The 25673-nt window shown below is 38.7% G+C and overlaps 1 protein-coding gene across 1 annotated transcript in view; it reads left to right on the top strand.

Moving 5' to 3' along the window:
• Positions 1–25673, top strand: part of XKR6 (XK related 6) — a 395566-nt gene that overhangs the window by 293947 nt on the left and 75946 nt on the right. The gene's annotated exons all lie outside the window — the stretch shown is intronic.

Genomic DNA, 25673 nt, shown 5'->3' with positions numbered 1-25673 from the left:
CCACAACTACCAAAGACCAGAAAAGAAAGTTGTCGCCAATCTTTAAGACTCTTAAAAAGTTCATTGTCAGAAACAAATATGATTTTATTAGTGAAAATAACATTAAAAAAGAATAATTACTATCTACTTTGTCACTGTACCCTAAGGGTCATGGGACCTTTTCATGTGACTTGAAGCTGAAACCTTTCATATGAATGTGAGCTTCTGAAGACCACTGCCTTATTTTTCTCTGTATGTCTAGTGCTTAGTACAGTGTTTCAAATGAGAAGCTAATTTAAGTATTATTATTTTAGTTCTATTCTGATGCCTTACTGTTACACGAACATGACTGGGACTTTGAACTCTATGCCAGGTGAGTGAAAGCTCAAGCAGATCCCAGTGAAGCTAGAAAGGCTTAAAGTGACCCATTGTTGAATTCAATCTGTCATCCAAGAACCATTGTGGCTGAGTTCAGAGTCACATTATCAAAAGGCTAGCCACCCAATGATGTCTCTTCTTAGCTAGCACTTATATTGCTCTCTCAAGTTTGCATAGTTTATATTATAACAGAAGAGTTTTCTGTTTATCATAAGAATTTTCAAACTGAATGAGAATTCAGTTAGAAATGGGAAAACTTAACTTTACTTCAACATCAGAAAAGCCCAGGGGCCAACAGAGTAAGAAAGTTATTCTTTTAAATTGTAATAATACATCAGAAATGTGTGTGTATGTGCATTGTGGGCAGCTAGTTGGCATAGTAGATAGAGGACTTGCTGGGAGTCAGGAAGACTCATCTTCCTGAGTTAAAATCTGGCCTCAGACACTCACTAGCTATATGACCCTGGGCAAGTCACTTAACCCTGGTTGCCTCAGTTTCCTTATCTGTAAAATGAGCTGGAGAAGGAAAATCAAACTACTCTAGTATTTTTGCCAAGAAAACCCCAAATGGGTTCATGAAGAGTCAGACACAACTAAAATGATTGAACAATGTGTTTGTATGTATGTGTATGTGTATATCAGAAGCTCACTATCTTTCACAAACTGACAACAAATTCTCATACTGTAAATCAGTGGTTCCCAAACTTTTTTGGTCTACTGCCCCCTTTCCAGAATAAATATTACTTAGCACCCCCTGTCACATACAATCACCGCCCCCTTACAGTTATTCACCACCCCCTTACAGTTATTCACCGCCCCCAAATGCACCTGTGGCCATCCCCGCCTTCCCTGGATCACTACAGCACCCACCAGGGGGTGGTGGTGCCCACTTTGGGAATCACTGCAAATAGACCTCAAAATTTCCCTGAGAATTCCACAAATAAACTATACTGGAATTGAAGCATTATAACAGATTAAATTGTTGACTACAATTGCCCAGGCTTAACATGGATCCATAAAATTTAAGAACAGTGTTTGAAAATAGATATCACTATACCAAATACCCATAATCTCCAAGCTTTGTGAAATGAGAACCTTTTAAAATATGGAGACCTAGTCTGAAAGCCTGGGCTTTACTCTAGATATGAGGATTCAATCAAGTTGTACCCTAGAGAATCTATTCCAGTCAAGAGCTACCCCATATGTCTTCCCAGATAGTAGAGTCCCAGTTGAGAAGTTTCCAGAAAGTTTCCTGGGGTTTGAATCCACCCAAAGGGGATCATTGGGATTAAGATGCTGTATGATATGGTGCAAAACACAGTGATGAAATCAGATGTCCTGATGCCCCCTCTTACTGGTTGTGAGATCACTTTACCTCTTTAAAAATAAGGATAATATTTGTAACTTGTTAAAAGTAGAAAAGTATCTTATGAACCTTAAAATGCTAAATAAATAGAAATTATTAACAAAATAGTCTATTAGAGGTCCTAACAAGGATGTTCAGTCATGTTAATCCCTAACTATTACCTTACTTCTGTATTACATCCAGCACCATCTGAGATACAAAGATTTATATGACTTGATCCCTGCCAGCCCCTATAGCCAAAGGATCATAATATCATTGCTCTAGGTCCCCTAAATACCTCATCTACTTTAACCCACTAATTATACAGACCAGGAAACAGGCCCAGGGGACTTAAGTGACTTGTCTGAAGTCACATAAATAGTAGGCACTTCATATTGAGGTTTAAACCCAGATCTAATTAATTCTAATTCTAATTAACCAGTAGCAGGTAAGTGGTACAGTATGTATATAGAAATTGGGCCTGGACTTAAGAAGAACTGAGTTCAAATATGACCTCAGACACTTTCGGTGTACCTGGGCAAGTAAGTCACTCAACCTTTGTTGCCTCAGTTTCCTCAACTGTAAAATGGGGATTAAAACAGCACCTACCTTTCAAGTTGTGAAAATCAAATGAGATCATGTTTATAAAGTACTTAACAGTGCCTGGTACATAGTAGATGCTATGGAAAGATTTATCTCCTTCCTTCTTTCCATGTTACCACAAGATTACACACAAAACAATATAAAATGGCTTCAACTAAATGAAGGGTTGAACCTAGATGATTTTTAAGGTTCCTTCTAGCTTTAACATTCTGTGATTCTACATAATTTTGTTAAGTTTGTGGTTGTATCTTGTAAGGAACTTGAGAGGTCAGTGGACTCATGAGATTGCAATAGTCAGGGAAGATTTCAAGGAAGAGCTGGGACTTCAACTGAGAGGGATTAGGTGATATAATAGGTTAGATAGATAGATAGATAGATAGATAGATAGATAGATAGATAGATAGATAGAACAGTNTAGATAGATAGATAGATAGATAGATAGATAGATAGATAGATAGATAGATAGAACAGTCAATTTTCCTATTTGTGACATTTTGAGCTAGTCATTTCCCTTTTTGTTTGTTTTTGTCTCTACTTCTGTAAAGTGAGGGATTGGACTAAATAATGCTGAAGTTTCCTTCTAGCTCCAACTTTCCTGTTGTTGCCATTGGTTCTACATTTCAGGGTATTTTGAGTAATAAAATTTAGGCAAATATGGTTCAATCTCCTATCAAGTGACTTCTCAATTTTTAAAAAACTCTTCCTTCCTTTTCAGAATCAGTCTAAGTCTAAGTCTAAGGCATGGGAATGGTAAGGGGTAGGCAATGAATGGGGGTCATTACTTTTCCAGGGTCACACAGCTGGCAAGTTTCTAAGGTCAAATTTGAACCCAGGACCTCCCATCTCTAAGCCTGGTTCTCAGTCCACTGAGTGACTTAGCAGCCCCAAGTATTAATAAACCAGGGAAGAACCATAAATAAAAGAACAAACATTCAACTAGGACAAAATAGAAAAGTAAATAACAAGAAAGAATCAACTTTTGAGTAATAAAAATTAGGCAAATATGGTTCAATCTCTTATTAAGTGACTTTCCAATTTCCCATAACTGAAGGTGTAAATAACCCCACAGACTCTCATGCCAGTGGGAAAAGGGATAGTTCCTGAGTAACTGATCCTCCTGAGTAAAGAAAAATTCTATAATATCTGGAGCACTTCTCATGACTCTGCCTTACTAGGTGCCTTATTTGGTTATTGTAATTCTCTGATGAACTCTTGCTGTCTTTTGCTGGAGTTGTCATCTGATATTAAAATTTTTTACTGAAATGGAGACTATTACTCTTTTGTGAGACTGCTCTTGGCCAACATATTTGGTGCCTAATCAACATATTTTTAGTTTTTTCCATAATTTGGCCTCAGGTAACTGTCAAGACCTTTTTGAATTTTACTTGCTTTACCTCAAAAGGAAGTACCTAAGGCCTCAATTCTAGCTTAGTTATGGTGGATGAGTTCCTTTCACTTCTTGTTGTGCCCTTGATGGTTAACGCCCAGGCCATGAAAGTTAACGTTTTGACAAAACTCAAGGAAGCACTTGGTTACATTGGAGTTGCAAGGACAGGGTTACTGGCCATTGACCTCCATTCTTGTTTCCATAGGAAATGCCACTGTCTTTACAGCTGTTCACTTTAACTCCGCATTTCTCCTACTACGGCAAAAGTCTTTGTTTTCTACATTATAAATGAAGGGATTGGAGGGGTAGAGGACAGATAGAATTTTAGTAAGAAGACTAGAAGGCACTCCAGCTGTGGAGAAACTACATTAACAAAGACAGGAATGGGAGGTGGGATGTCATGAGCATGGCGTGTGCTGGGGTTAGCGAAGAGATCTTGATGACTGGAGCAGAGAACGGATACTGGGGAAGTTTGAGGACATTTTTGCATATTTAACAGTTTAGATCAAAGGGGAAGCTATAAAAGCCTGGAAGAAGAGTTTGGATTTGATGTGATAGTAAATAAAGAGCCTACTATAACATCTTAAGCACAGTGGAGAAGAAGGTAGTATGGTAAGGTCAAAGTGGTATTTTATAAAAGATAATTTGGCAACAGACATGGGGTGGGTGGACAGGGTCAGGTCCCCAAGAAGTGAACTAGGGCCCTCATGAGGCTTAGTGTGTCCCTAATCAATGATATATCAGACTCTTTTGAGCCATGCCTCTAGGTTATTCTGTCCCATTAACCTCATCATTTATTATTCATATAACACAATAGAGGAAGCCAGAGTATATCTTAGTAAAGCACTGCATTTGCAATCAAACCTAGTTATTAATTAGACTATAACATTCTAGAAGTAAACAAACCTATTAAATCAGAACCCTAAATTAAAGTGACACATATAAATAGTTTATTAATAAACAGTGAATAGGAAGCACTCTTCTCTTCCTTCCACCCCCAAATCATTATGAGTTACTTTGTAATTATGACCTACAGGGATATGAAGGTGATTTATACTCCAAGTTACAGAGGTTTGTTGCATGTGGGATAACCATATCCATAATGCATTTAAAAAACAGTTAAGCATGTCTGGATAACATGTTGCAACACATTTCATCTTTTATTATGTTTGTTTCTAAGCCAAAAACCTGTCCATTGTGTTCTATATCACTTGCCTTTTCTCCCATAGTCAGATTAGAGGCTAGAATTGTCTGTTGTGATGGCCCCTCTAGAGGCTGTTGTGGATGACCACTTGAGGAGGGAGAAGAGGCAGGTGTAAGAAGAAGAGAAGCCAGTTAGAGAAAATCTCAGCTCAGGAAAATCAGGCATGAGGAATTAATAACATTGATACAAAGTCTGGCAACGGCAAAGATCTCTTTTATTTTCTCTGGCACCCACTGACATTTTTCATTCTTCATTTATTTTTAATTATTATCCTGAAAAGGACCCAGAATTGAATGGGGAGAGGCAATCAGGTTATATTTCCCTTGGGAAAAGGTGTAGCACTTTAGTGATCCCAATCAATTTCTTTCTGCAAAACTCCATCATTCTAATCCTTGAATTCTTTCAATGATGTTATATGGCAGCAAATGATGGATTACCATAATTTCTAAAGGGTCAAACTTACAAGTGAGCAGAAGCACCTTACCAGTGATAGTATGTAACAGTTGATGACCTTTAAGACCTTTAAGAACCAGAAAAGTATGACCGGAAAAGATGAACTGGTTATCTAGAAAGAGCAAGGATTTTAAGATGAAGAACCCAAGTGCTTCCCAGACACCCACAAAATACCAATAGCACAAGAGGAAGAACTCTAGAGTTTGAGGATAAGCCTATAGGCTGAATATCTAAAAGTGAAGGGGAGAAGGATTATACAAGATGGGAAAAGTTGTATTCTACCCCACTGGAGGGAATGCTTATATAATGAAAATGTGAATAATAAATGATGTTATTGATGGATTAGTCATACAATCTCATTTAGTCCAAGTCTGGGATACAAAGATGCAAAGGATGGAAAAATTGGGGTCACAAACCCTGATATGGTCATGCCCTCATGTAGGTTGAACTTCAAATGAATAGTAAAATAATAAAAATAATGATGACAGTAATGCTTATGACCACCAGGTTGTTTTAGAGAAGTCCTTTCTCCTACTTTGGCTTCCCCATCTGTGAGATGTGGCTAATAATCTCTTGTTCCCACTATGAAAAAGGAAAATTGGGATAACTATATCTAGTAAAGAATTTGTATGTCTTCATCAAGAGCAGGCTTCACACTAACCTCATTTGCTTTTTTGACAGGGGTACTAAATTGGTACTGTAGATAAGATGCTGAAGACATAGTTTGCTGAGATTTTAGCCAAGTATTGGATTAAATCTCTGGTGCTATTTTGAGTGGGAAAGGTGGAGAGATGTGGACTATGCAATGAGGTAGATTTGGAATTGATTAAATGGCTGGGCCCAAACAGTAGTCATTAATAGTCAATGTCATTGTGAAAGAGAATTATTGTAGGGTACCATCCTTGGTCCTGTACTCCTTAATATTTTTATTAATGTAAAGGTATAGATGACATGTACATCAAACTAGAGATGGCACAAAGTTAGGAGAGGTAGTGGACCTACAGGGTGAAAGTCAGGATCCAAAAGTTTGGGCAAACTGTGGCATTAAGCTGAATCTAATTCCTTTGGGAATCTGACCTTTGGGTTAAAAAAATAAACTTTGCAAGTACAAGATAGTTCATTTGAAAGAGATTTAGAGGTTCTAGTGTGCTTCAAGATTAACGTGCATCAGCATTGTCATGGAGCAGTCAAAAAATATAATGAAATATTTGGTTACATTAAAAGAGACATCATGCCCTTGACTATGGAGACCATCATCCTGTTGGACTCTGATCTAGTCCAAACACATCTGCATTATCATGTTTAGTTCTAGATCTTATTTCAGGAAAGCAATAAGCTGCAGAGTTATGATGATGAGGCCAACCAGGATAATGAAAGGCTTTAAGGTTATGCTATATGAATATCAGTTGAAATAAATGGAGATATTTAGCCCAGAGAAGAGAACTGGTGGTGGTGGTGGGGGGGGGGACATGATAGCTATCAAGTATTAAAAGGCCATTAGGTGAAAGTAGTCAGATTTGTTCTGATTGTCCCCAGAGGGCAGAATTAAATTTTGTGGAAGTTGCAAAGAGGCAAATTTACACTTGATGTAAGGAAAAGTTTTCTAATGATTGGAGATATTAAAAAATGGAATGGAACATCTCAGAAGGTAATGGCTTCCTCTCTAGAATTTTCCAAGCAATGACTAGAGAGCAATTTTCAGATTTGGTGCAAATGAGATTCTTGATCAGGTTTAAGTTGGGCTAGATATTCTCTAATGTCCAGTGCAACTGCAACATTTGATTAAACTTTGGAAATAGAAAGGAAGCTAGGTATCACAAGATAACAGGATATCTTAGTGATCATCTAGTCTACCTGCCTCAGGGGTAAAACTAGAGTAGATTATTTGAAATTACTTGCCCAAAGTCACACAGGTAGAAAGTGGCAGAAGTGAGATTTGAACCTAAGTCCTCTGCCTCTATAATCCAAGCCCCTTTCTAGTATATCATGCTGCCTCTAGCATTCCCAAGTAAATGAGAGGTCAAAATTTGTCCCTCTTTTGGATACTACATACTGCGAAACCTTTAGAATTCCAAGTGACAATATTATTTTTAAATAAAGTTTGAAAAGAAATTCAAACAAATTATTTACTAGTCTTTCCTTTTAATCCTAGGTGTCAGAGAATCCATTATTGACACCATTCTCAAAGCTTTTTCTTATTGGTGGGACCAATGTCCTATGCTGACATAGCCTTTGAGAACTCCCTCTATCTCCATAATATTATTAGACCCTGAAAGAGGATTATCATGGAGATTCAATTAATACATCAACAACAACAATTATTAAGTGTCAATTATATGCCAGGTCCTATGCTAGGCAATAGACACACATAGATAAATATGAAAGTCTCTTCCTTCAAGGAGTTACTGGGAGAGATGGTCCTATGTACATATATAAAGTAATAAATATAAGATAACATAAAGATTGAAAGAACCTTAACAATTGGGATGAAGGTGTTGAGGACTTTTTCATAGAGGAAGTGGCTGCTGAGTTGAGCTCTGAAGGGAGGAAAGAATTCTAAGAGCCTATGAAGCAGAGGTTAGAAGGAAGCACATTTTCAGGTATGTGTCACGGAGAGCCTCTGCAAAGTCAAATGAACCAGGAGAAAGAATGTTTAATACGGGGAATAACTTGCAGGAATTGTGAAGGGGAGGAATGTGAAATATCTGATAAGGTAGGTTAGAGCGATATTGTCAAGGACTTTAAATGCCAGTTTGAGAAGTAGGTGTTTTATCCTAGAGGCATTGGGAAATCACTGAAGATTTTTGAGTGACATAATCAGATCTATATTGTAGGAAAATTATTTGGGCAACTGAATAGAGATTAGACTAGAGAAGAAAGAAACTCAAACTATGGAGACCAAGGAGTAGTCTATTGTAATGATCCAGGTAAAAGCTGATGAGATCTGGAACTAAGGTGATGGCCATACGAGTACAGAAATTGGAATTTGGTTATCAGGCATTACCTGGCAGTAGAATCAATAACACTTCAAACTGATTGGATATCAGGGGTTAAGAAAAGGGAAGGGTTAAGGAATATTCTAAATTTTCAAATCTAGGTTACTAGAAATGTAATGGTTCCCTCAACAGGAAGTATAGAGAAGGCATTAGATTTAAAAGAGAAGATAGTGATTTCTCTTTGGTATATCTTGAGTTTGAGATCCTGAAGCATGGACCATGATACATGGAAGCAATGTTCAGTAGACAGTTGACAATGTCTAAGAAAGAATTTAGAGTTGCATATATGAGCTTGGACATCATCTGGACAAGGTAATGATTTAGTCTAGGAAAACTTATAAGAGCACAAAAAAGAGTGTATAAAGTTAAAGAGGGCATAGGCAGAATTTCTGGGAACACTGATGGTTAGAGGAGCAGGATAAGGAAGATGATCCTTTAAAGGAATCTGAGAAGTGGTCCAAAAAATTTAGAAGTAAACTGGGAGAGATCAGTGTTACAGGAGGAGAGAATACCTAGGGGGAAAGAATATGTAGGAGGATAGACTGTTTGACAGTATCGTAAACTGCAGAAAAGTCAAGTAGAATGAGGATTTATTGGTTCATTCCTTGATTAGACTGAGAAAAATGATTGGTCCCTTTGGATTGCAGTTTCATTCTAATGGTGGACTAAGAAACCAGGCTATAAGGTGGTGTATGGGAGCTGAGGAAATAGAGGCAGGGGTATAGAATACTTTCTCTAGGAGTTTGCATGTGAAAAATAAGGAGAAAATATGACAGAACAGACTGAGAAAGAGAGGAGAGATATGGCAGAATAGCTTCAGGGGACAACAGACCAAATAATTTTTATTTTAACAAAAAAGATGAGCATATTTGTAGGTAGCAGAGAAGGAGCCAGTAGAGAGGGAATGATAAGGCATAAGCACCCCACAGAGATGGGAAGGACGAGTACAGGTAGAGGGTCTGCTCTTGGCATGGAGAAGGTATACCTCTCCACAGATTGGAGCAAAGAAGAATGAGGAATGATGTAACTGGATTTAGAGATCTGAAGTGCAAAGAGTAGGAGAGATCCCCTGTGGGTGGCCTTTGTTTTCTTAGTAAAGTAGCTAGTCGGGTCATTACCCATTTTAAAATAAAATAAACTCAGAATTGTTAGAGTCAAGATTTGAATCTAGATCTTTCTTGACTCTGGCTATATTCTTTCCATTTTACTACAGGACTCCCAAGCAAGGTGATTTCTAAGCACCAAAAAGGAAAAATCCTGTTCTTTCTTTTCAGGAAATATGGAATCTGTCTTTTCTTGTTTATCCCAAATGTACTTGAAATCTACCAGTGTACCCTCTCTCCATCCAAGTTTTGCTATTTCTGTGTCTGGTGTCTTGGAAAAGCTTGGAACTGGGAAACTCATCCACATCACTCATTCATTCCACCAGCAATCACTTTGAGTGGCACCAATAGACTTAGGTTACTAAACTTTGCATCAGGCCCTGTCCTGATAAAGGACCTTATTCTAGTCTAGGTAACAGCTAGACTTGGCCCCTTAGCTAAACAGAAATTCCTTAGCTGAGGACATGTCACCTTAAGTTTTAGGATTTTCCATGTAAATTAAAGAAACCAGCCATTTATTTATTTACTTGTTCAATCTCTTTCTTTCCCTCCCTCCTCCCCTCCTTTCTTTTATCCTTTCTTTCTTTCACCTTGTTATTTCTTTCTTTCTTCTGTCATTCCTAGGCTGGAAGTGCATCTGTCACTCATAGGTTCAATCCCATCACTGATTTATATTGAAGCTTTGACCTGCTCACTTTCTAATCTGGGCCAGTTTACCCCTTCTTGGGAAACTTGGATGATCTCTACTCTCAGGGGATCTTTATCCTGATGCTAAAGAGGACATTCAGTCAGCTTAGCACATTGCAGCTCATTGCTTGAGTTCAAGCAATCTACCTACCTCATCCCACCCCTTTTCCACCCCAACCAATCAGGGATTACTGGGTCCAATTCACTTCTATTTCACAAGCATTTATTATGCCTTTACTACATGTAAAGCTTTGCACTAGGCTAGAGATACAGAGGCAAAAACAAAATAATTCTTGCCCTTGAGGAGTTTATGTTCTTCGGAAAGGATGCATTTACATAAGTAAGTCAATAAAAAGAACATGTAAACTTTTGAGCTTTTGAGCTATGCTTTGGAGGAAACTAGTTATTCTTTTTTTATTTATTTTATTTTTCCAAATTACATGTAATAAGATTTTTTAGCATTCATTTTCCAAAATTTCCAAAAAAAAATAAGAGAATGGAGAGTACACACAAAAAAAGGAGTAAAATAAAATAAGACTAGCTAGATGGGAGCCAGCTGGTAGAGAATTTTGATGTCTGTGTGTGGGATTTCTATTTTGCTAGTAGGAATAAGTCACTGGAACTCTTACAGCAATAGAGTGACCTAATTATGCCTATGCTTTGGGAATATCACTTTGGCTGCTATATGGAGATGGAATGGAGAAAGAAGAAATTGGAGGCAGAGAGATCCATTAGGGGTCCATTGTAGGAGTAAAGTCGAGAAGTGATGAAGGCTTGACCTAGAGCAGAGGATGTATGAGTGGAGAGAAGGGGACAGATGGGGAGAGATTTTGGATATATGATCTATAAGGCTTAGCTACACAGCTGTGAGAGATAAAGGAGAGAGTATAGAAGATGACTCCAGGGTTGGGAACCTGAATGACTGGAAGAATAGTGGTGGGTGCCACTGACAGAACGAGGGCAGTTTGGAGAAAGAATGGGTTTGGGGGAAAATAAAATAACTCCATGAGAACTGTTAAACTATCAAGGGAAAGAAGTGTAAGAAGAGGACCCCAGGACAGAACCTTGGGAGGTATTCCCTATTAGGGAGTTACAGGTGAAGATCCAGAAAAGGAGATTAAAAATTAGTGATACCATAGAAAGAGTACCAAGAGAGCCATGCCATGAAAGGGGAGGAAGGAAAAAGTTTCCAGGAGAAAGGGGGAAAGAGTAGAGAGGGTGGAAAAACTGCAGGGAATTTAAGGATGAGGACTAAGGGAAAGGCCGTCAGATTTAGCAGTTAGATGAGTGGAGAGGGATATATTGAGTGGTGGGGTTGGAAATCAAGGACCAAAGATTTAGAACTAGACAGAGAAGAAGGGCAACCCCAGCCAGTGGGAGGTGAGGAAATAGAGGCAATGGAGCACAGACAGCTTTTTCTAGGAGTTTGGCTGTAGAAAGGAGGACTATCAGAGGAATAGTCAAATCAAATAAACACCATCTAACTTTCATGAGTAAAAAACAATCATAAAGGAGTAAAATACCCTTACCTAGGGTCACAGGTTATGGGTTCAGATGAGTGGGCACTCAGGGTTTGGTCAGAATACACATTAAACCTGATAGAACCCTTCTGGCCCTAAAGGGCATAAAGATATGCCTCCTAGGAGCTGCATTAGGGAGAAACTCCTCCCTCTACTGCTGAAATGAAAAGGGAAGCAAGTTCTCTTCCTCCCATGTAAACCCACAGGAAGCTTCTCTCAGCAGGATCATGGCAGTCTCATTTCAAGAAGTTAGAGAATTGGGCTGAGTTAGTAGGTTGCTCCCCACATGAACAGCACTCTAGAAATACAAAGAAATTATATTTTTAAAAGGTTATTATGATATAGTATTATGTTCTACTATTCAAGAACACATCTATTATGTGATAATATTATGCTTTGGAAAAAGCATTTAAATCCACTTATAGTTTTGCATTTTCTTATCTCTTAAGATTTAAAATAAGCCACACAAATTCTCTGGGCTCTCCCTTCCTCTCTGTTTCACACTTCCCACCTAAAAATCCCCACAGAAAGCCTTCCTTTGGTGCACTTCAAAGAATGGCTTGCAGTGAGCTCAGCATTTTAAGTGGAGAAAGGTTTGGAGCTTAATGCTCCTTCTTAGAATGAAAGGGCTTTCACACTAAAAGTGCTGGGCATAATTATCCCAGCATTTGTGTTTGATGAACACTAATTGCAACCATTTAGTTGTCAATGAAAGAATGAGGCATTTCAGAGTCCTCTGTATTGGTTAAGTATTTTGCAGTTACTCTCATTAGAGTTTCTTTTTTCTTACATTCTCCTATCCAGGGAAGTTGGCCCAGTTATCCCCATTGTATGGGTTGGAAAACTGAGGTCTGGCATATTGGCATGAATTGATCAATATCTCACAAAGAAAATAGTAATAGAGCTAAGCCCTGACTTTCCAGCTCAATATTTTGTACTGTTTCTTGGACTCAAACCTAATTTCAGTGATTGGATACAGTTGGCAATATAACAACATTTATCTGCCCATTTTTATGGGTGGGTTTAAATGAGATTCTGTTTAAAGGAAAGGTCAACTATGAAGACTTCTTTGGATTTCATTCATTCATTTATTCATCAAGCATTTATTGAATGTCTATTGGATATGAATTGAGTTTGTGTCTTATTGCTTGCTTTCTCTGAGTTAAAGCTTCTGGGATTTTCCAGTGGAAGATATAAAAATGTGTTTGCCAGAGTTACAGAAGGTCAGAGCTGGAAAGGGTTTCGGAGATCATGGAGTCCTAGACCTGGAACTAGAAGGAATCTAGCCCAACCCACTCATTTTATACATGAGGAAACTGAGACCAAGAGAAATTGAATGGCATCCCTGAGGTTACAAGGTGCCCCTTACAAAACTGGCGTTCCTTGTCAAATCCTGTGACTTCAGCTCTCCAGGTTAGTTGTTCTTTTCCTTCTTACCATTCACTCTCCAATACCCTTCTTTGATAAATTAAGGAGACTGAGGACAGAGGGCTGAAATTTTTTGCTTGAGGACACCCAGGCAATTAGTGCTACACTGAAACCCAGATTTCCTGACTTTGTTCCAATATTCTTTCTAATATGCCCTACTGAATTCCTTGAGAGAATTCAACAGGCATTTATTTATCAAGAACTTAGTTTGTACCAGGCATTATACTCAACACTGGGATTATAAATATAAACAATGAAGACAGTCCCTGACCTCAAGGAGCTTACATTCTAATAAGGGAAAGTCTCCCATAAAAGGAAGCTGAAATGTGACGTTGGAAGAGGATACCTTTTGGAGAGGATTGTGGTGAAGTAAGGAGGGGGAGGAATTCAGGAAGGCTGGCCTTGGTCTGCTCCCAAATTGGAGGCCCAGAGGAGGAACTCATAGGAGCAGCTAAGTGACATAGTGAATAGAGTGCAGGGCCTGGAGTCAGAAAGATTCATCTTCCCGAATTCAAATCTAGCCTCAGACACTTATTAGGTATGTAGTCCTGGGCAAGTTTGTTTGCCTCACTTTTCTTCATATATAAAATGAGTTGGAGAAGGAAGTGGCTAAACTACTCCAATATCTTAGCCAAAAACAAACAAACAAACAGAGTCACGAAGATTTTGGATGTGACTGAAAAGATTGAACAACAAAAGGAGGAACTCTCCAGTGGGAGAAGGGGATTGGCATGGCAGAAGGATATTGCCAAATGAAAAGACCCCAGGTTCTAAGGAAAGTTGCAGGGTGAGAAGGCAGCTGAGTCATGATGGTGAGGTCTGAGAGGGTCTGAAGCACAGCCCGGAGGGGGATTCTGTAACTTCTTTGCATGATGCACAGGCCATCACTGATCAGGCCAGACATAACATATTCCCTGGTCTCCAGACTCCCAGAGTTATATTCTAGCAGTTATACTAGACTGCATTTTGTTGCCAGTCTAGACATTCAGACTCTCTGGATGACCCTAACTCAGAATTGCCTTATGTGTATGCTTTGGCAAGTCTCCACAGCGAATGGGGCAGCCCACTGTGTAGGCCATTTTCGATTTATTTTCAATGAAATGGAGCACAATGAAAACCAAGATGAATTCTCTAATAATATAATTACATTAGTTCCAGCCCCAAAGGATCAGCAGGCTCCCTGAATCCCACTGTTCTATCCCCCGTCTCCTAGGCTTCTCACAAATGGCACACATATGACATTTCTCTTCCAGATGACTTGGCTTGGTCTTCATCCAAACCAAGGACTCCAACCTAAAGAAAGGTCTGTTTTCTTCAGGTCTGGTTTGGAGAAGTTTCCCTTTCTCATATTCTCTTTCCAGTTCAAGATGCTTAGAAACAGGACTTTTCTATTTGGGTTCAGACTGCTTTAGTGGGTGGATTTTTATATTTAGTTTTGAATGTCTGTTTAATTGTAAAAAATAATAACTTGGTGATACATGTAGAGATTTTACAAATTAGAGACAGAAGTGGTGCAAGAGGTAAAGAGCACCAATATGACCTGGGTTCCAGTTTTTTTCTTTCACTACAACCTAACTATATAATCAGGTAGCTAGGTGACACAATGGATGGAGTACCAGACCTGGAGTCAGGAAGATGCATCTTCTTGAGTTCAAATCTGACTTCAGACAACCAACTGGACGACGCTGGACAAGTCACTTAACCCTGTTTGCCTCAGTTTCCTCATCTCTAAATGAACTGGAGAAGGAAATGGCAAATCACTCCAGTGTCTTTGTCAAGAAAAACCCAAATGGGGTTATGAAGAGTTAGACAAGATTGAACAACAACATGTAAACTGTACAATCTTAGTAAATCCCTTTCCTCTGTGTCTTCAGGTTCCTCATATGTAAAATGAGGGGGTTGAACTAGATTACTGCTAAGGTACCTTTGAGCTCTGAATTCTGTGATCCCAGTGTAATTTATTCGGGGGGAATTTTTTTTTCTGTGGGAGGAAGACAAGGTTGGAGGGGGAGTGGTTCATAGTTCAATTGAGTTCAAGTCTGATCCTAACAGATAGTTCTGTTCCTAGAGGAACTCCACATTTCCCACTTTGGTCTGTCAGTCAGCAAGAAGCTGTCACAAAGATGAGTTTTCTCCCAGGGTGTCAGCTGAATTTGGTTCTTGTGAAAGCAGTGTGGCATTGTGGAGAGAACATTGGTTCCAGTTAGAAGAGCTGGATTCAAATTCTGTCTTGACACTACCTGCATGGCAATCAGCAAATGACTTAATTTCCCTGGACCTTGGTTTCCTCTTGTGTAAAATGAAGAGTTTGGACTAGATCATTTCTGAGATGTCTTCCAGCTCTCAGTCTTACCTTGCTATGAAAGGGGAAAGAGCACTGGGCATAGTGTCACAAAGATTTGATTTCAAATCTGGCCTCACATTGCTTTATACTCACCCATTGTACCCACAGTGCCTTGTGCCAGACACTAATTAGGTGGCCCAGGACAAGTCACTTAGCCACTTTTCTGCCTCAGTTTCCTCAACTGAGGATAAATAATAGGGATGGGGATAATAATAAATGGTGGTACAGTAAAGAGAGCACCAGGCCTAGAGCCTGGAAGGCCTGTGTTCAAATTTGGCCTCAGAACCTAGTCTTTGCCCTTCTGTCCTACAGTTGTTATTAGGAGAGAAAGTAAGAGTTTAAAAAATAATAATAATAAATGGGGACAATAATAGTAACTACCTCACAGGGTTCTAATGAGGAGCAAATGAGATAATATTCGTAAAGCACAGTGCCTGACAAGTAGTAGATGCTTAATAAATGCATCCTTCCTTCCTTCCTTCCTTCCTTCCTTCCTTCCTTCCTTCCTTCCTTCCTTCCTTCCTTCCTTCCTCATTATGACCCTTGATGTCCATATATAACCTTTGTAAGGATTGAATAACATTTCCTCCTGATGTAGTTCCCCTTCTAGAGTTGCTTAGGGTTACTCATCCAAACATCATGGAAAGGGAAGGTCAGTAACATGTGGAGGGGCCTCATGGCAAAGCTAAGGAAGAGCTGATAAACACACACAAGCAAGATAAATTTTATATACATATATCTTTTTGTCAACTGATACCTTCTCTAGTGTGGAGAGGGGTGGGAAAGAGGGAGACACCTGATGATTTTAATGTAACAAATAAATTTAATTTAATTTTAAAAAGCTGAGGGCTAAGATGCTTTGGAGGAAGATCACAGGTTGCAACTCCTGTTTCTGACACAGGCAAGGCTTGAGAAAACCTGGGAGATACCAAGCAAAGATCTGGGAGGAAGCTCCAATCTCCTGTGTCTGAGCAGAGCTGGAAAGGAAAGCCAGAAGTAATGATTATGCCCATTTGGATTGTGCTGAGGCGTGGGACTTTGCTTTCTGGCAAGTTGTTCTCAGAAACAGGGCTGTCAGGTGAGCTGCTGTGAAAAAGGACCGAGTCTTAATTAGACACTGGTCCCAAGATCATTCTTTATTTAGGTTTCTTGACATAATCTCATGCCATTTCATTATTAGTATGGTTACTTTGTGAAGTTCAATAGCCATCATCATCATCATCATCATTATCTTCATAATTAAATAATGATCGAGATGATGACAAGAACATTGGTCTTGGAGTCAGGAGTCCCCAGTTCACATTTAGGTTCGACTACTTCCTAGCTATGTAACATGGAGTAAGTCTCTTTAGCAGTCTGAGTCTCAGTTTCCACCTCTGTAAAATGGGAATGATAACATTTGCACTATCTACTTCATGTTATGAGGAAAATTAGTTAGCTAGCATCTATTAAATGCCTACTGTTTTCCAGGCACTGGGGGTACAAAGCAATGTGGGTACAAAGAAAGACACAAGACAAAGAAAGTCTCCCTCAAGGAGCTCACAGTCTAAAGGGAAGACAACATGCAGACAACTCTATACAAACAAGACCAGGTAAATTGGAGGTAGTCTCAAAAGCGGGATGCTAAGATTAAGAGGGATTGGGAAAGATTTCTTGCAGTATGTGGGATTTTAGCTAAGACTTGAAGGGAAGTGAAGGACTTTATAAACCTTGAAGGGTAATATAAATGCAAGGCATTATGTCAGATTCACAGGATTACAGTGCCTTCCACCTTTTGTTGTTGCTGTTCAATCATGTCTAACTCTTTGTGACCCCACTTGGGATTTTTTTGGCAAAGATACTGGCGTGGTTTATCATTTCCTTCTCCAGCTTGTTTTACAGCTGAGGAAACTGATGCAAACAGGATTAAGTGACTTGCCCAGGGTCACCCATTTAGTAAGTATCTATGGCCAGATTTGAATTCAGGAGGATGAATTTTCCTGACTCCAGAACCAGCACTTTATCCACTGTGCCACTTAGCTTCTTTCTTTTTCTTTCTTTGTTTCTTTTTTCTCTCGTCTTGTCTTGTCTTGTCTCGTCTCGTCTCCTTCTCTTCTTCTTCTTCTTCTTCTTCTTCTTCTTCTTCTTCTTCTTCTTCTTCTTCTTCTTCTTCTTCTTCTTCTTCTTCTTCTTCTTCTTCTTCTTCTTCCTCCTCNATCAAGAGAAATCATCTTCATCACAAAAAGGCCAGCTCTGTTTCACAGGCAGAGGCAGGGAATCACAGTGAAGACATGGCAGCACCTTTCATATTCTAGTAGATTAAGGTGGGAGGAGGGGAAAAAAGAGCAGCTAAAAACAGCCTCATCTCTTAGATACTTAGAATCTTAGAGCAATGGAAGTGATTGTAGGGATCATCTTGTCTGCCTCCTATTATACAGATGAGAAAATGAGGGGTGAAGTGACTTGTCTGAACTTACAAACCTAATTAACCAGAACCAGAATAATAAGAGGAACTCTCTCTCTCTCTCTCTCTCTCTCTCTCTCTCTCTCTCTCTCTCTCTCTCTCTTTCACCTAGCTATATCTATCTACCCATCTATCCATTTATCTATCTGTCTGTCTGTTATTCTATCTATCTATCTATCTATCTATCTATCTATCTATCTATCTATCTGTCTGTCTGTCTGTTATTCTTTGTCTCTGTCTATCCATCTATCTATCCATCTAGCTAGCTATCTGTCTGTTTGTTATTCTGTCTCCGTCTGTCTATCTATCTATCTATCTATCTATCTATCTATCTATCTATCTATCTATCATTGTGTCTCTGTCTATCCATCCATCTGTCTATCTATGATACACATATATGTATATATAATAGCTTACATTTATATAGCGCTTTATGTTCAAAACACTGTACATATATTATCTCTATTATATATGCATATATAAATGATATATGTATGAATATATACATATATACGATACTTTTTTCACAATTTTTTATTGATATTTAGAAAATGAGAGTGGTACTACAGTTCTGGATTAGGGTTAATGTTTCTGTTTTCCTAAAAGGGAAAGGAAAAGTCTGAAAACTGAAGGTCAGTGAAATTGGCTTTGCTTTTTAGGAAGGTTCTAGGATAGATCAAAGAAATAATTAATGAGCATCTAGCAAAGGAAAACATGATTTCAAAAAGCCAGAAGGACTTCATTAAGGAGACTAAACTTTTATTTATTTATTCTTTTATTTTGGTTGCAAAGGGATAGAACACTGAGCCTGGAGTCAAGAAGACCTGACTTCATATCTGGCTTCAGACATTTACAAGCTATGTGATGCTGGGCAAATCATTTAACCTCTGTTTGCCTCAGTCTCTTCATCTTAATCTTCATCTGTAAAATGGGGATAATAATAGATCTTACTTCCCAGGATTGTTGTAAAGATCAAATACAGTTATTCCTTCTGCATCATGGGGGTCAAGGATGTGGCATTCTCTGTGATCTGGAAATTCTACATAAAGTTTTTTGGCCCTCCCAAAGATGACAAGCAGTTCCAGTGAGTTATACATGTATCATTGTTCAAAACATATTTCTATGTTATTCATACTTGCAATAAAGTGATCTTTTAACATCAAAACCCCAATCATATCCCTATTGCACTACATGGTGGAGCATATATCTTTCTAATGCATTTCTGCTCCCTCAGTTCTTTCTCTGGATGTGGATAGCATTCTTTCTCATAAGTTCCTCTGGATTGTCCTGAGCCATTGTATTGCTGCTGGTAGAAAAGTCTGTTACATTCAACTGTGCCATAATGTATCAGTCTCTTGTGTACAATGTTCTCCTGGTTCTGCTCCTTTTGCTCTGCATCCATTCATGGAGGTCATTCCAGTCACATGGAATTCCTCCAGTTCATTATTCCTTTCAGCACAATAATATTCCATCACCAGCAGATACCACAATTTGTTCAGCCATTCCCCAATCAATGGACACCCCCTCATTTTCCATTTTTTGCCATCACAAAGAGAATGGCTATGAATATTTTTGTACAAGTCTTTTTCCTTATTATCTCTTCGAGGTACAAACCCAGCCCCACTTAATTTCTTATGCTGACCAGTGACATATCAAAACTGTAATGGGGAGAAGCCATGATGGTGAGGGGACAATTAACTGTAAAGCGCTTAGCACCATTCACAGCACATCTTAGGTGCTATATAAATGTTAGCTCTTATTATTTCTGGCAGTTACCAAACTAGGAAATTAGGAAATACTATAAATTTAATTTATCTAGATTTTTAGCAGTATTGCTGGCATTTTTATCCCAGATTTACAAATAAGGAACTAGATTCAGAGATATTAAGTAATTTGCTTGAGGTCATACAGTTAATGTTAGCAGTTGGCAGGGATATGCTAAAGCCAGCTCCTACCCACTCATACCAGCCCTACTGTTAAAGTTCTAACATAGTATAAGCCAACAGGAAATTTGTGCTAGAAATTGGGGCATGATTTAAAGTTTTATTGGTTGTCTAAGTTTAAGAAAATGGTAGAGAAAATGTTAATAATACAGATTAAACTTAAAAGTGCATCTGAATATATTTTCATTTTTGGAGAGCTGAGTGTTAAACATTTATCACCATACATTAGAAGCAGGATTTAAATTTAAGTATAGTCCTAATTCTATTGCACAATATTGCCCTAGCAGTCTACATGATACCCCTTTTTAATTTTTTTTGTTGTTGCTATCATTTAGTTGTTTCAGTTGTATCTGACTCTTCATGACCTCATCTGGGATTTTCTTGGCAAGGACACTAAAGTAGTCTGCCATTTCCTCCTCTATCTCATTTTACAGTTGAGGAAACTAAGGCAAACAAGGTTGAGTGACTTGCCCAGGGTCACACGGCTAGGAAGTGTCTGAGGCCAGATGATTCTTCCTGACTCCAGGCAGGGTATTCTATCCACTGTGTCACCTAGCTGTAGGTACTTAATAAATGCTTATTGATTGACTGCTAGATGGAAGTCTATAGATTTGAATAACAAGGATCAGAATAGACTAGAATGAGCTTTAAAGGAGGACGAGAATTATACCCCCTCCCCAACCCATGCTGACTTCTAGGACCCAGTCTACTGGGCCCCATGCTAGTTTCCACTCTGGATCTGCTTCACAGGGCTATGGAAAGACTCAAATGAGATAATGTATGGCAAGTACTTTACAACTCTTAAAGGGTTGAAGGCCAGCTATTAGTGTGAGAGTGATAATTATTGCTATTATGTCTCTTTCATCCTTATTTTACTTTAACTAACAATACTGGGATTGCTAGAAGAGGCCCCTGAGGGCAGGGCTAGGCTGGAGCTGGTAGGAGGGAAGGAGGAGTCAGCTGTGATATAGCAGGGAATGTGGATAGACTCTCTGGGAAATAAGACTGGGCAGGGAATCAAGAGAAAGGAAAACCAGAGTAGAAGCAGCCTTCAGGCAGAGAATGAGGAAGGGCACTAAAATCATCCCTACTCACGTGTGTGGTGTGGTTGGAAGCAAAGCTCTGTGGGTTTATATATGATGGTATTCTTTTCTAAATCTAGAATTCTATTGAGGCACTGGCCAAAGAATATTCCTTGCTCAAAAGCTCATTTTCTTCATATTGGTGCCTGTGCCTTTTGGGTCACTGGGGTGGACACCCAGACAGAAAGACAGAAGAAGAATCTTAATTGTTTTCAAATTTGTCCAGCTTGATCACTGCCTTCCAGGAGAAGACTGTTTGAATGTCTGCCCAGGTCTGTTCCTATAGATAGATCCTCCTAGGAAAAAGATCTGATCCTCAGGCCTTAAACTATAGGGCTCCTTAATAGTCCAGCAATTATCTTACTATTCTCCTTCCAAAATAAGCCATGCCAGCCAGGTGCAGGGTGCTCTTCCTAGTTACCTAGTCCTTTCCCCACCCATTCAGAGTTCACTGCCCACATTTTTGTAACTAATTCTCAGTCATTCTCAAAAAGATCTGTGATTTCATTGCTCTGGAAGCTGCTTCCATCATGGCAAATCACTATCCACCCATTCTTCTTCTTTTTCTTCTTTTTTTAAATAAACTTTACCGTCTGTCTTAAAATCAATACAAAGGATCTTTTCCAAAGCAGAAGAGTAGTAAGGGCTAGGCAATTGAAATTAAGTGACTTGATCAGGATCACACAACCAGGAAGTATCTGAGGTCAGATCTGAACCCAGGACATTCTGGCTCCAGGCCTGGCTGTCTATTCCCTGAACCATCTAGCTGCCCATCACTCATCTATTCTTGTCCATCCTGTGGAACTCTTGCCCACATCCTCCCATAAGTTCACCTCAATGGGTCCATCCAATATCTTAGAGACCTTCCTCCTATCATCTTGATAATACCACTCCTCCTCCTTTTCGTATGATCAGCCCATCTTCCATGTTAAAATATTTTATTCCTGTTTTTTGAAGTTCTTCATAGGCTGTATGTTGTAGCTTGCTCATACATACCTGCCAGCTATTTTGATCATCTCAGAACTGTAGGATATAAGGAACATAAAGCTTATGGACAGGACAAGCTAATATAATAAAAAGACAATACTACCCAAATTAATTTACTTTTTCAGTGCCATACCTATCAAACTACCAAGAAAATTTTTATAGAATTAGAAAAAATTGTAACAAAGTTCATCAGGAAGAACAAAAGATCAAGAATATCAAGGGAACTAATGAAAACAAATGTGAAGGAAGGGGGCCTAGCAGTACCAGATATTAAACTATACTATAAAGCAGCAGTCATCAAAACAGTCTGGTACTGGCTAAGAGACAGAAGGGAGGATCAGTGGAATAGACTTGGGGTAAATGACATCAGCAAGACAGTGTTCGATAAACCCAAAGACCCTCCTCCATACAGATAAAGAGAATGAGTTACAGAGAAAACCCATTCAAGATCAAAGTTTCCAGGTTCTCCTCATCCCTGCAGCTTCTTATTCTGCTGGTCAGCTGAATGGCATCTGGTAAATAATTGGGTCAGCAATAAGGAGGGTGGGAAGAGACCAGATTTGAGGCCTGTTGAAAAGTTAAGGTTTCTCATTCTTCAGGGGCTCTAGGATCCTCATATTCAAATAAGTATAACTAAGTTTTTAGAGGTTTCTTCACTGGGCATGGAAGGGGATGCCGAGGTAATATTGTGAGAAGAAAGGAGAGAGGAGGGTTCATGGCTTTAAAATGTAGACTATAGCCTTTAGGTAACCCCTTACCAGACCTAGGTAAGCCCAGGCAGCTGAGTCCACTGGGTAATGTATGAATTTAGGGGCCTTCAGTTGGCCTTTGGGATAACATCTTGCTCTGTCTTCCCCCCCTCCCCCCATTTTCTTTCCCTGGGCAGTTCCCAGAAAGACTAAATTTGACTATGAAAAAAATAATACTAATTATCACCATGATTATGAGCCACTTGTTATTTATGCATGAATATCCTGTAGTACAAAAGCAGTTATGAAAATTATTAAATATGTTTCAGATTAACTTTCTTATAAATTTTCTTTGATTACAACACTATACTCTGCTTATGTATGCTGCTCACCCAGGATAGTTGTCCATTCATGTAAAAATTAAAGGGAATAATGCAAAATAATAATGGCCATTACTATAGTGTAATTCCATATGCATATAGTGCATTATAGCTGTCAAATCTCATCTGATCCTCACAACAACCTTGTGATGTAGCCATGGCAGAGAATGTCTTACTTCAGCAAATTTAAGTTTCATTGAGGTTCCATGACCCACCTAAGTTCACGAAGGTACCAAGGGCTCCATGAACCGTATTGCCCCATGCTTGCTTGTGGAGCCATGCCTACCTGGCAGCATTAATTTACAGTGAGAGGTGACCAGAAATACTCCCAGGGACCTTTTGGGTCTTCTTCTTTCACTAAATCATGTAGTATGTTATTTTGTGGTCCACTGAATAGAGCCTTAGAAACCTGGAGTTCTGTTTTTGGCTGCAGCTACAATTAAGAATCATAGGATCTCATGGTTGGAAGGAATTTCCAAAATCAACAAGACCAACCCCTGCCCAAAATATGAATATTCTCTGCTCTGTCACTGACAAGTGATTATCAAACTTTATCTTAAGTATCTGTTTATTTTTATCTGTAGACAGGCTTGTCTACAGGGGAATAATAGCCCTAGTCTTTCTTTTTTTTTTTTAAATCCATTAATTTATGTCCGTTAACCTTCAAAAATTAATTTGGTTAGTACAAACAGATCTTAGATCCCAGTGAATGTTTCAGATGAAAATTCTATCTGTCTATGCAAGCTGTATATAGGATTCTGGCACTAGAAGGGAAATTATCCTGGAGAAGTTGCCACAGATATATTGACATTTATATATTGCTTTATTTACCATAAATAATTTAGCAACAAAGATATCTCTATGCTTAAAGTTCTTCTACAGTCAGTATGAATTATAAATTTTATTCGGAACAAAAAAGTGAACTCAGTTACATTTACCATTCTGTGTGAAGAAACAGAATCTGAACATGCCTAGGTAACTGCTGTCATTATCTGTCAAGGAGAGTTTTGAAAAGTTAATTCGAGTTAAACCAGGAAGTTAAAAAAATTCAAATCTAAAGGATTAAAATTTGGTTAGATATTTTCATTACAAAAAATAAAAACATTCAGAGAATGACAGATCTCAGATTTGGAGGGATCTCCAAGGCCAAGAGGTTCAATATGCATCTATTAGTGAATCATCTATAACAAATAGTCATTTAGCTGTGTTTTAAGATCTCAAGAGAGGAGGAAGCCGTCATCTCTTGAGGCAACCCATTCCACTTACAGATAGCTCCAAAATTTAGGAAACATTTCCTTACGTTAAGTTGAAACTTGCCTTGATGCAAGTTGCCTTCATTGCACTACCAGTTCTTTCCTCTGGGACCATATAGAACCAGTTTAACTGCTTATCCATGTGACAGTCTTTCAAAAACTTAAAGATAGTCATTATATTCCTCTAAGTCTTCTTTTCTTCAGGCTAAAATTCTTATTTCATTCAAATCTTCCTTACGTGGCATTATTGATGCCCTTCCCCTTCTTCATAGCTCTCTTCTGGATGCATTCCAGCTTATCAACATCCTTCTTAAAATATGGTACCATTACTATTGCCAGTACTTGTGGGTCTGTCACTTCCTTAGTCCTACCTCTTTTCATAAAGCTTAAGATCACATTAGCTTTTTTAGTTGCTATGTCACCTTGTCTGAAATTGATCTTGAAGTCCATTGAACCCGCCAGATCTTTTTCAGGCAAATTGCTTTCTCATCTTATACTTGTGAAGTTGCTTTTATGAATTAAAGTGTGAGACTCTATATTTATCCCTATTATATTTCATTCTAGATTCAGCCCAATATTTTAGCCTTCAGAAATCTTTTTAGCTCTTAACTCTGCCATTTGATGTGTTAACTGTCCTTACCAAGTTTATGGTACCTGCAAATTTGATAAGTCTGTCATCTCTACCTTTATCCTAGGCATTGATAAAAGATGTTAGACAACACAGGGCCAAGGCCCTCTGCCTGAGGCATGCTTCTAGAGACCTTTTTCCAAAATGATGTCAACCATTAGTGATTAGTTTCTGGATCCAGGCAGTCAGCTGGTGCTAGATCTTCTGGACTGTCCTCTCTATAATATGATCAAATGCTTGCTGAAATAATGATAAATGATATTCCCATCTTTCCCTCTTTTCCAGTTTCAAAAAAACATGGCATTGTTTTGGTTTAAACTATGTTTAAGCTAATTAGTATAAACTAACTTGTGATTCTTTTGTTCAGTTCTGGGTGCCATGTTTTAGGAAGAACAGAAATCAACTGGCCACTATTCAGAAGAGAGTATTTGGGATAGAGAAGGGCCTTGAGTCCATGTCATATGAGGATCAGTTAAAGGAATAGAAGAAGACTTAGTGGGACATGATTACTGAATTAGGATCATAAAACTAGAGCTGGGAGGGACCAGAGAGGCATCTCATCCATCTCATTTTGCAGATAAAGAAACTGAGACCTATGGAGACTGTGACTTGCCAAAGGTCACATAGCAAAGTATTGAAATGATTCTCATATGAAAAAGGGATGAGCCTGGCTTTGTTTGATCCCAGAGGGAAGAAGGAAGAGTACTACGTGGGAAATTTCAAAGACAAATTTTGCACCTGCTGTCAGGAAAAACTTCCACACTATTAGAGCTGTCCACAAGTTTAATGGGCTTCCTCTGGAAGTAGTGAGCTCTCCTTCATCAAAAGTGTTCAATAGATG

This window comes from Gracilinanus agilis, chromosome 2 (genome assembly GCF_016433145.1).
Source record: "Gracilinanus agilis isolate LMUSP501 chromosome 2, AgileGrace, whole genome shotgun sequence".
Classification (NCBI taxonomy): Eukaryota; Metazoa; Chordata; class Mammalia; order Didelphimorphia; family Didelphidae; genus Gracilinanus; species Gracilinanus agilis.
The sequence above is the reverse complement of the archived record's forward strand: the minus strand, read 5'-3'. Positions and strand labels throughout refer to the sequence as shown.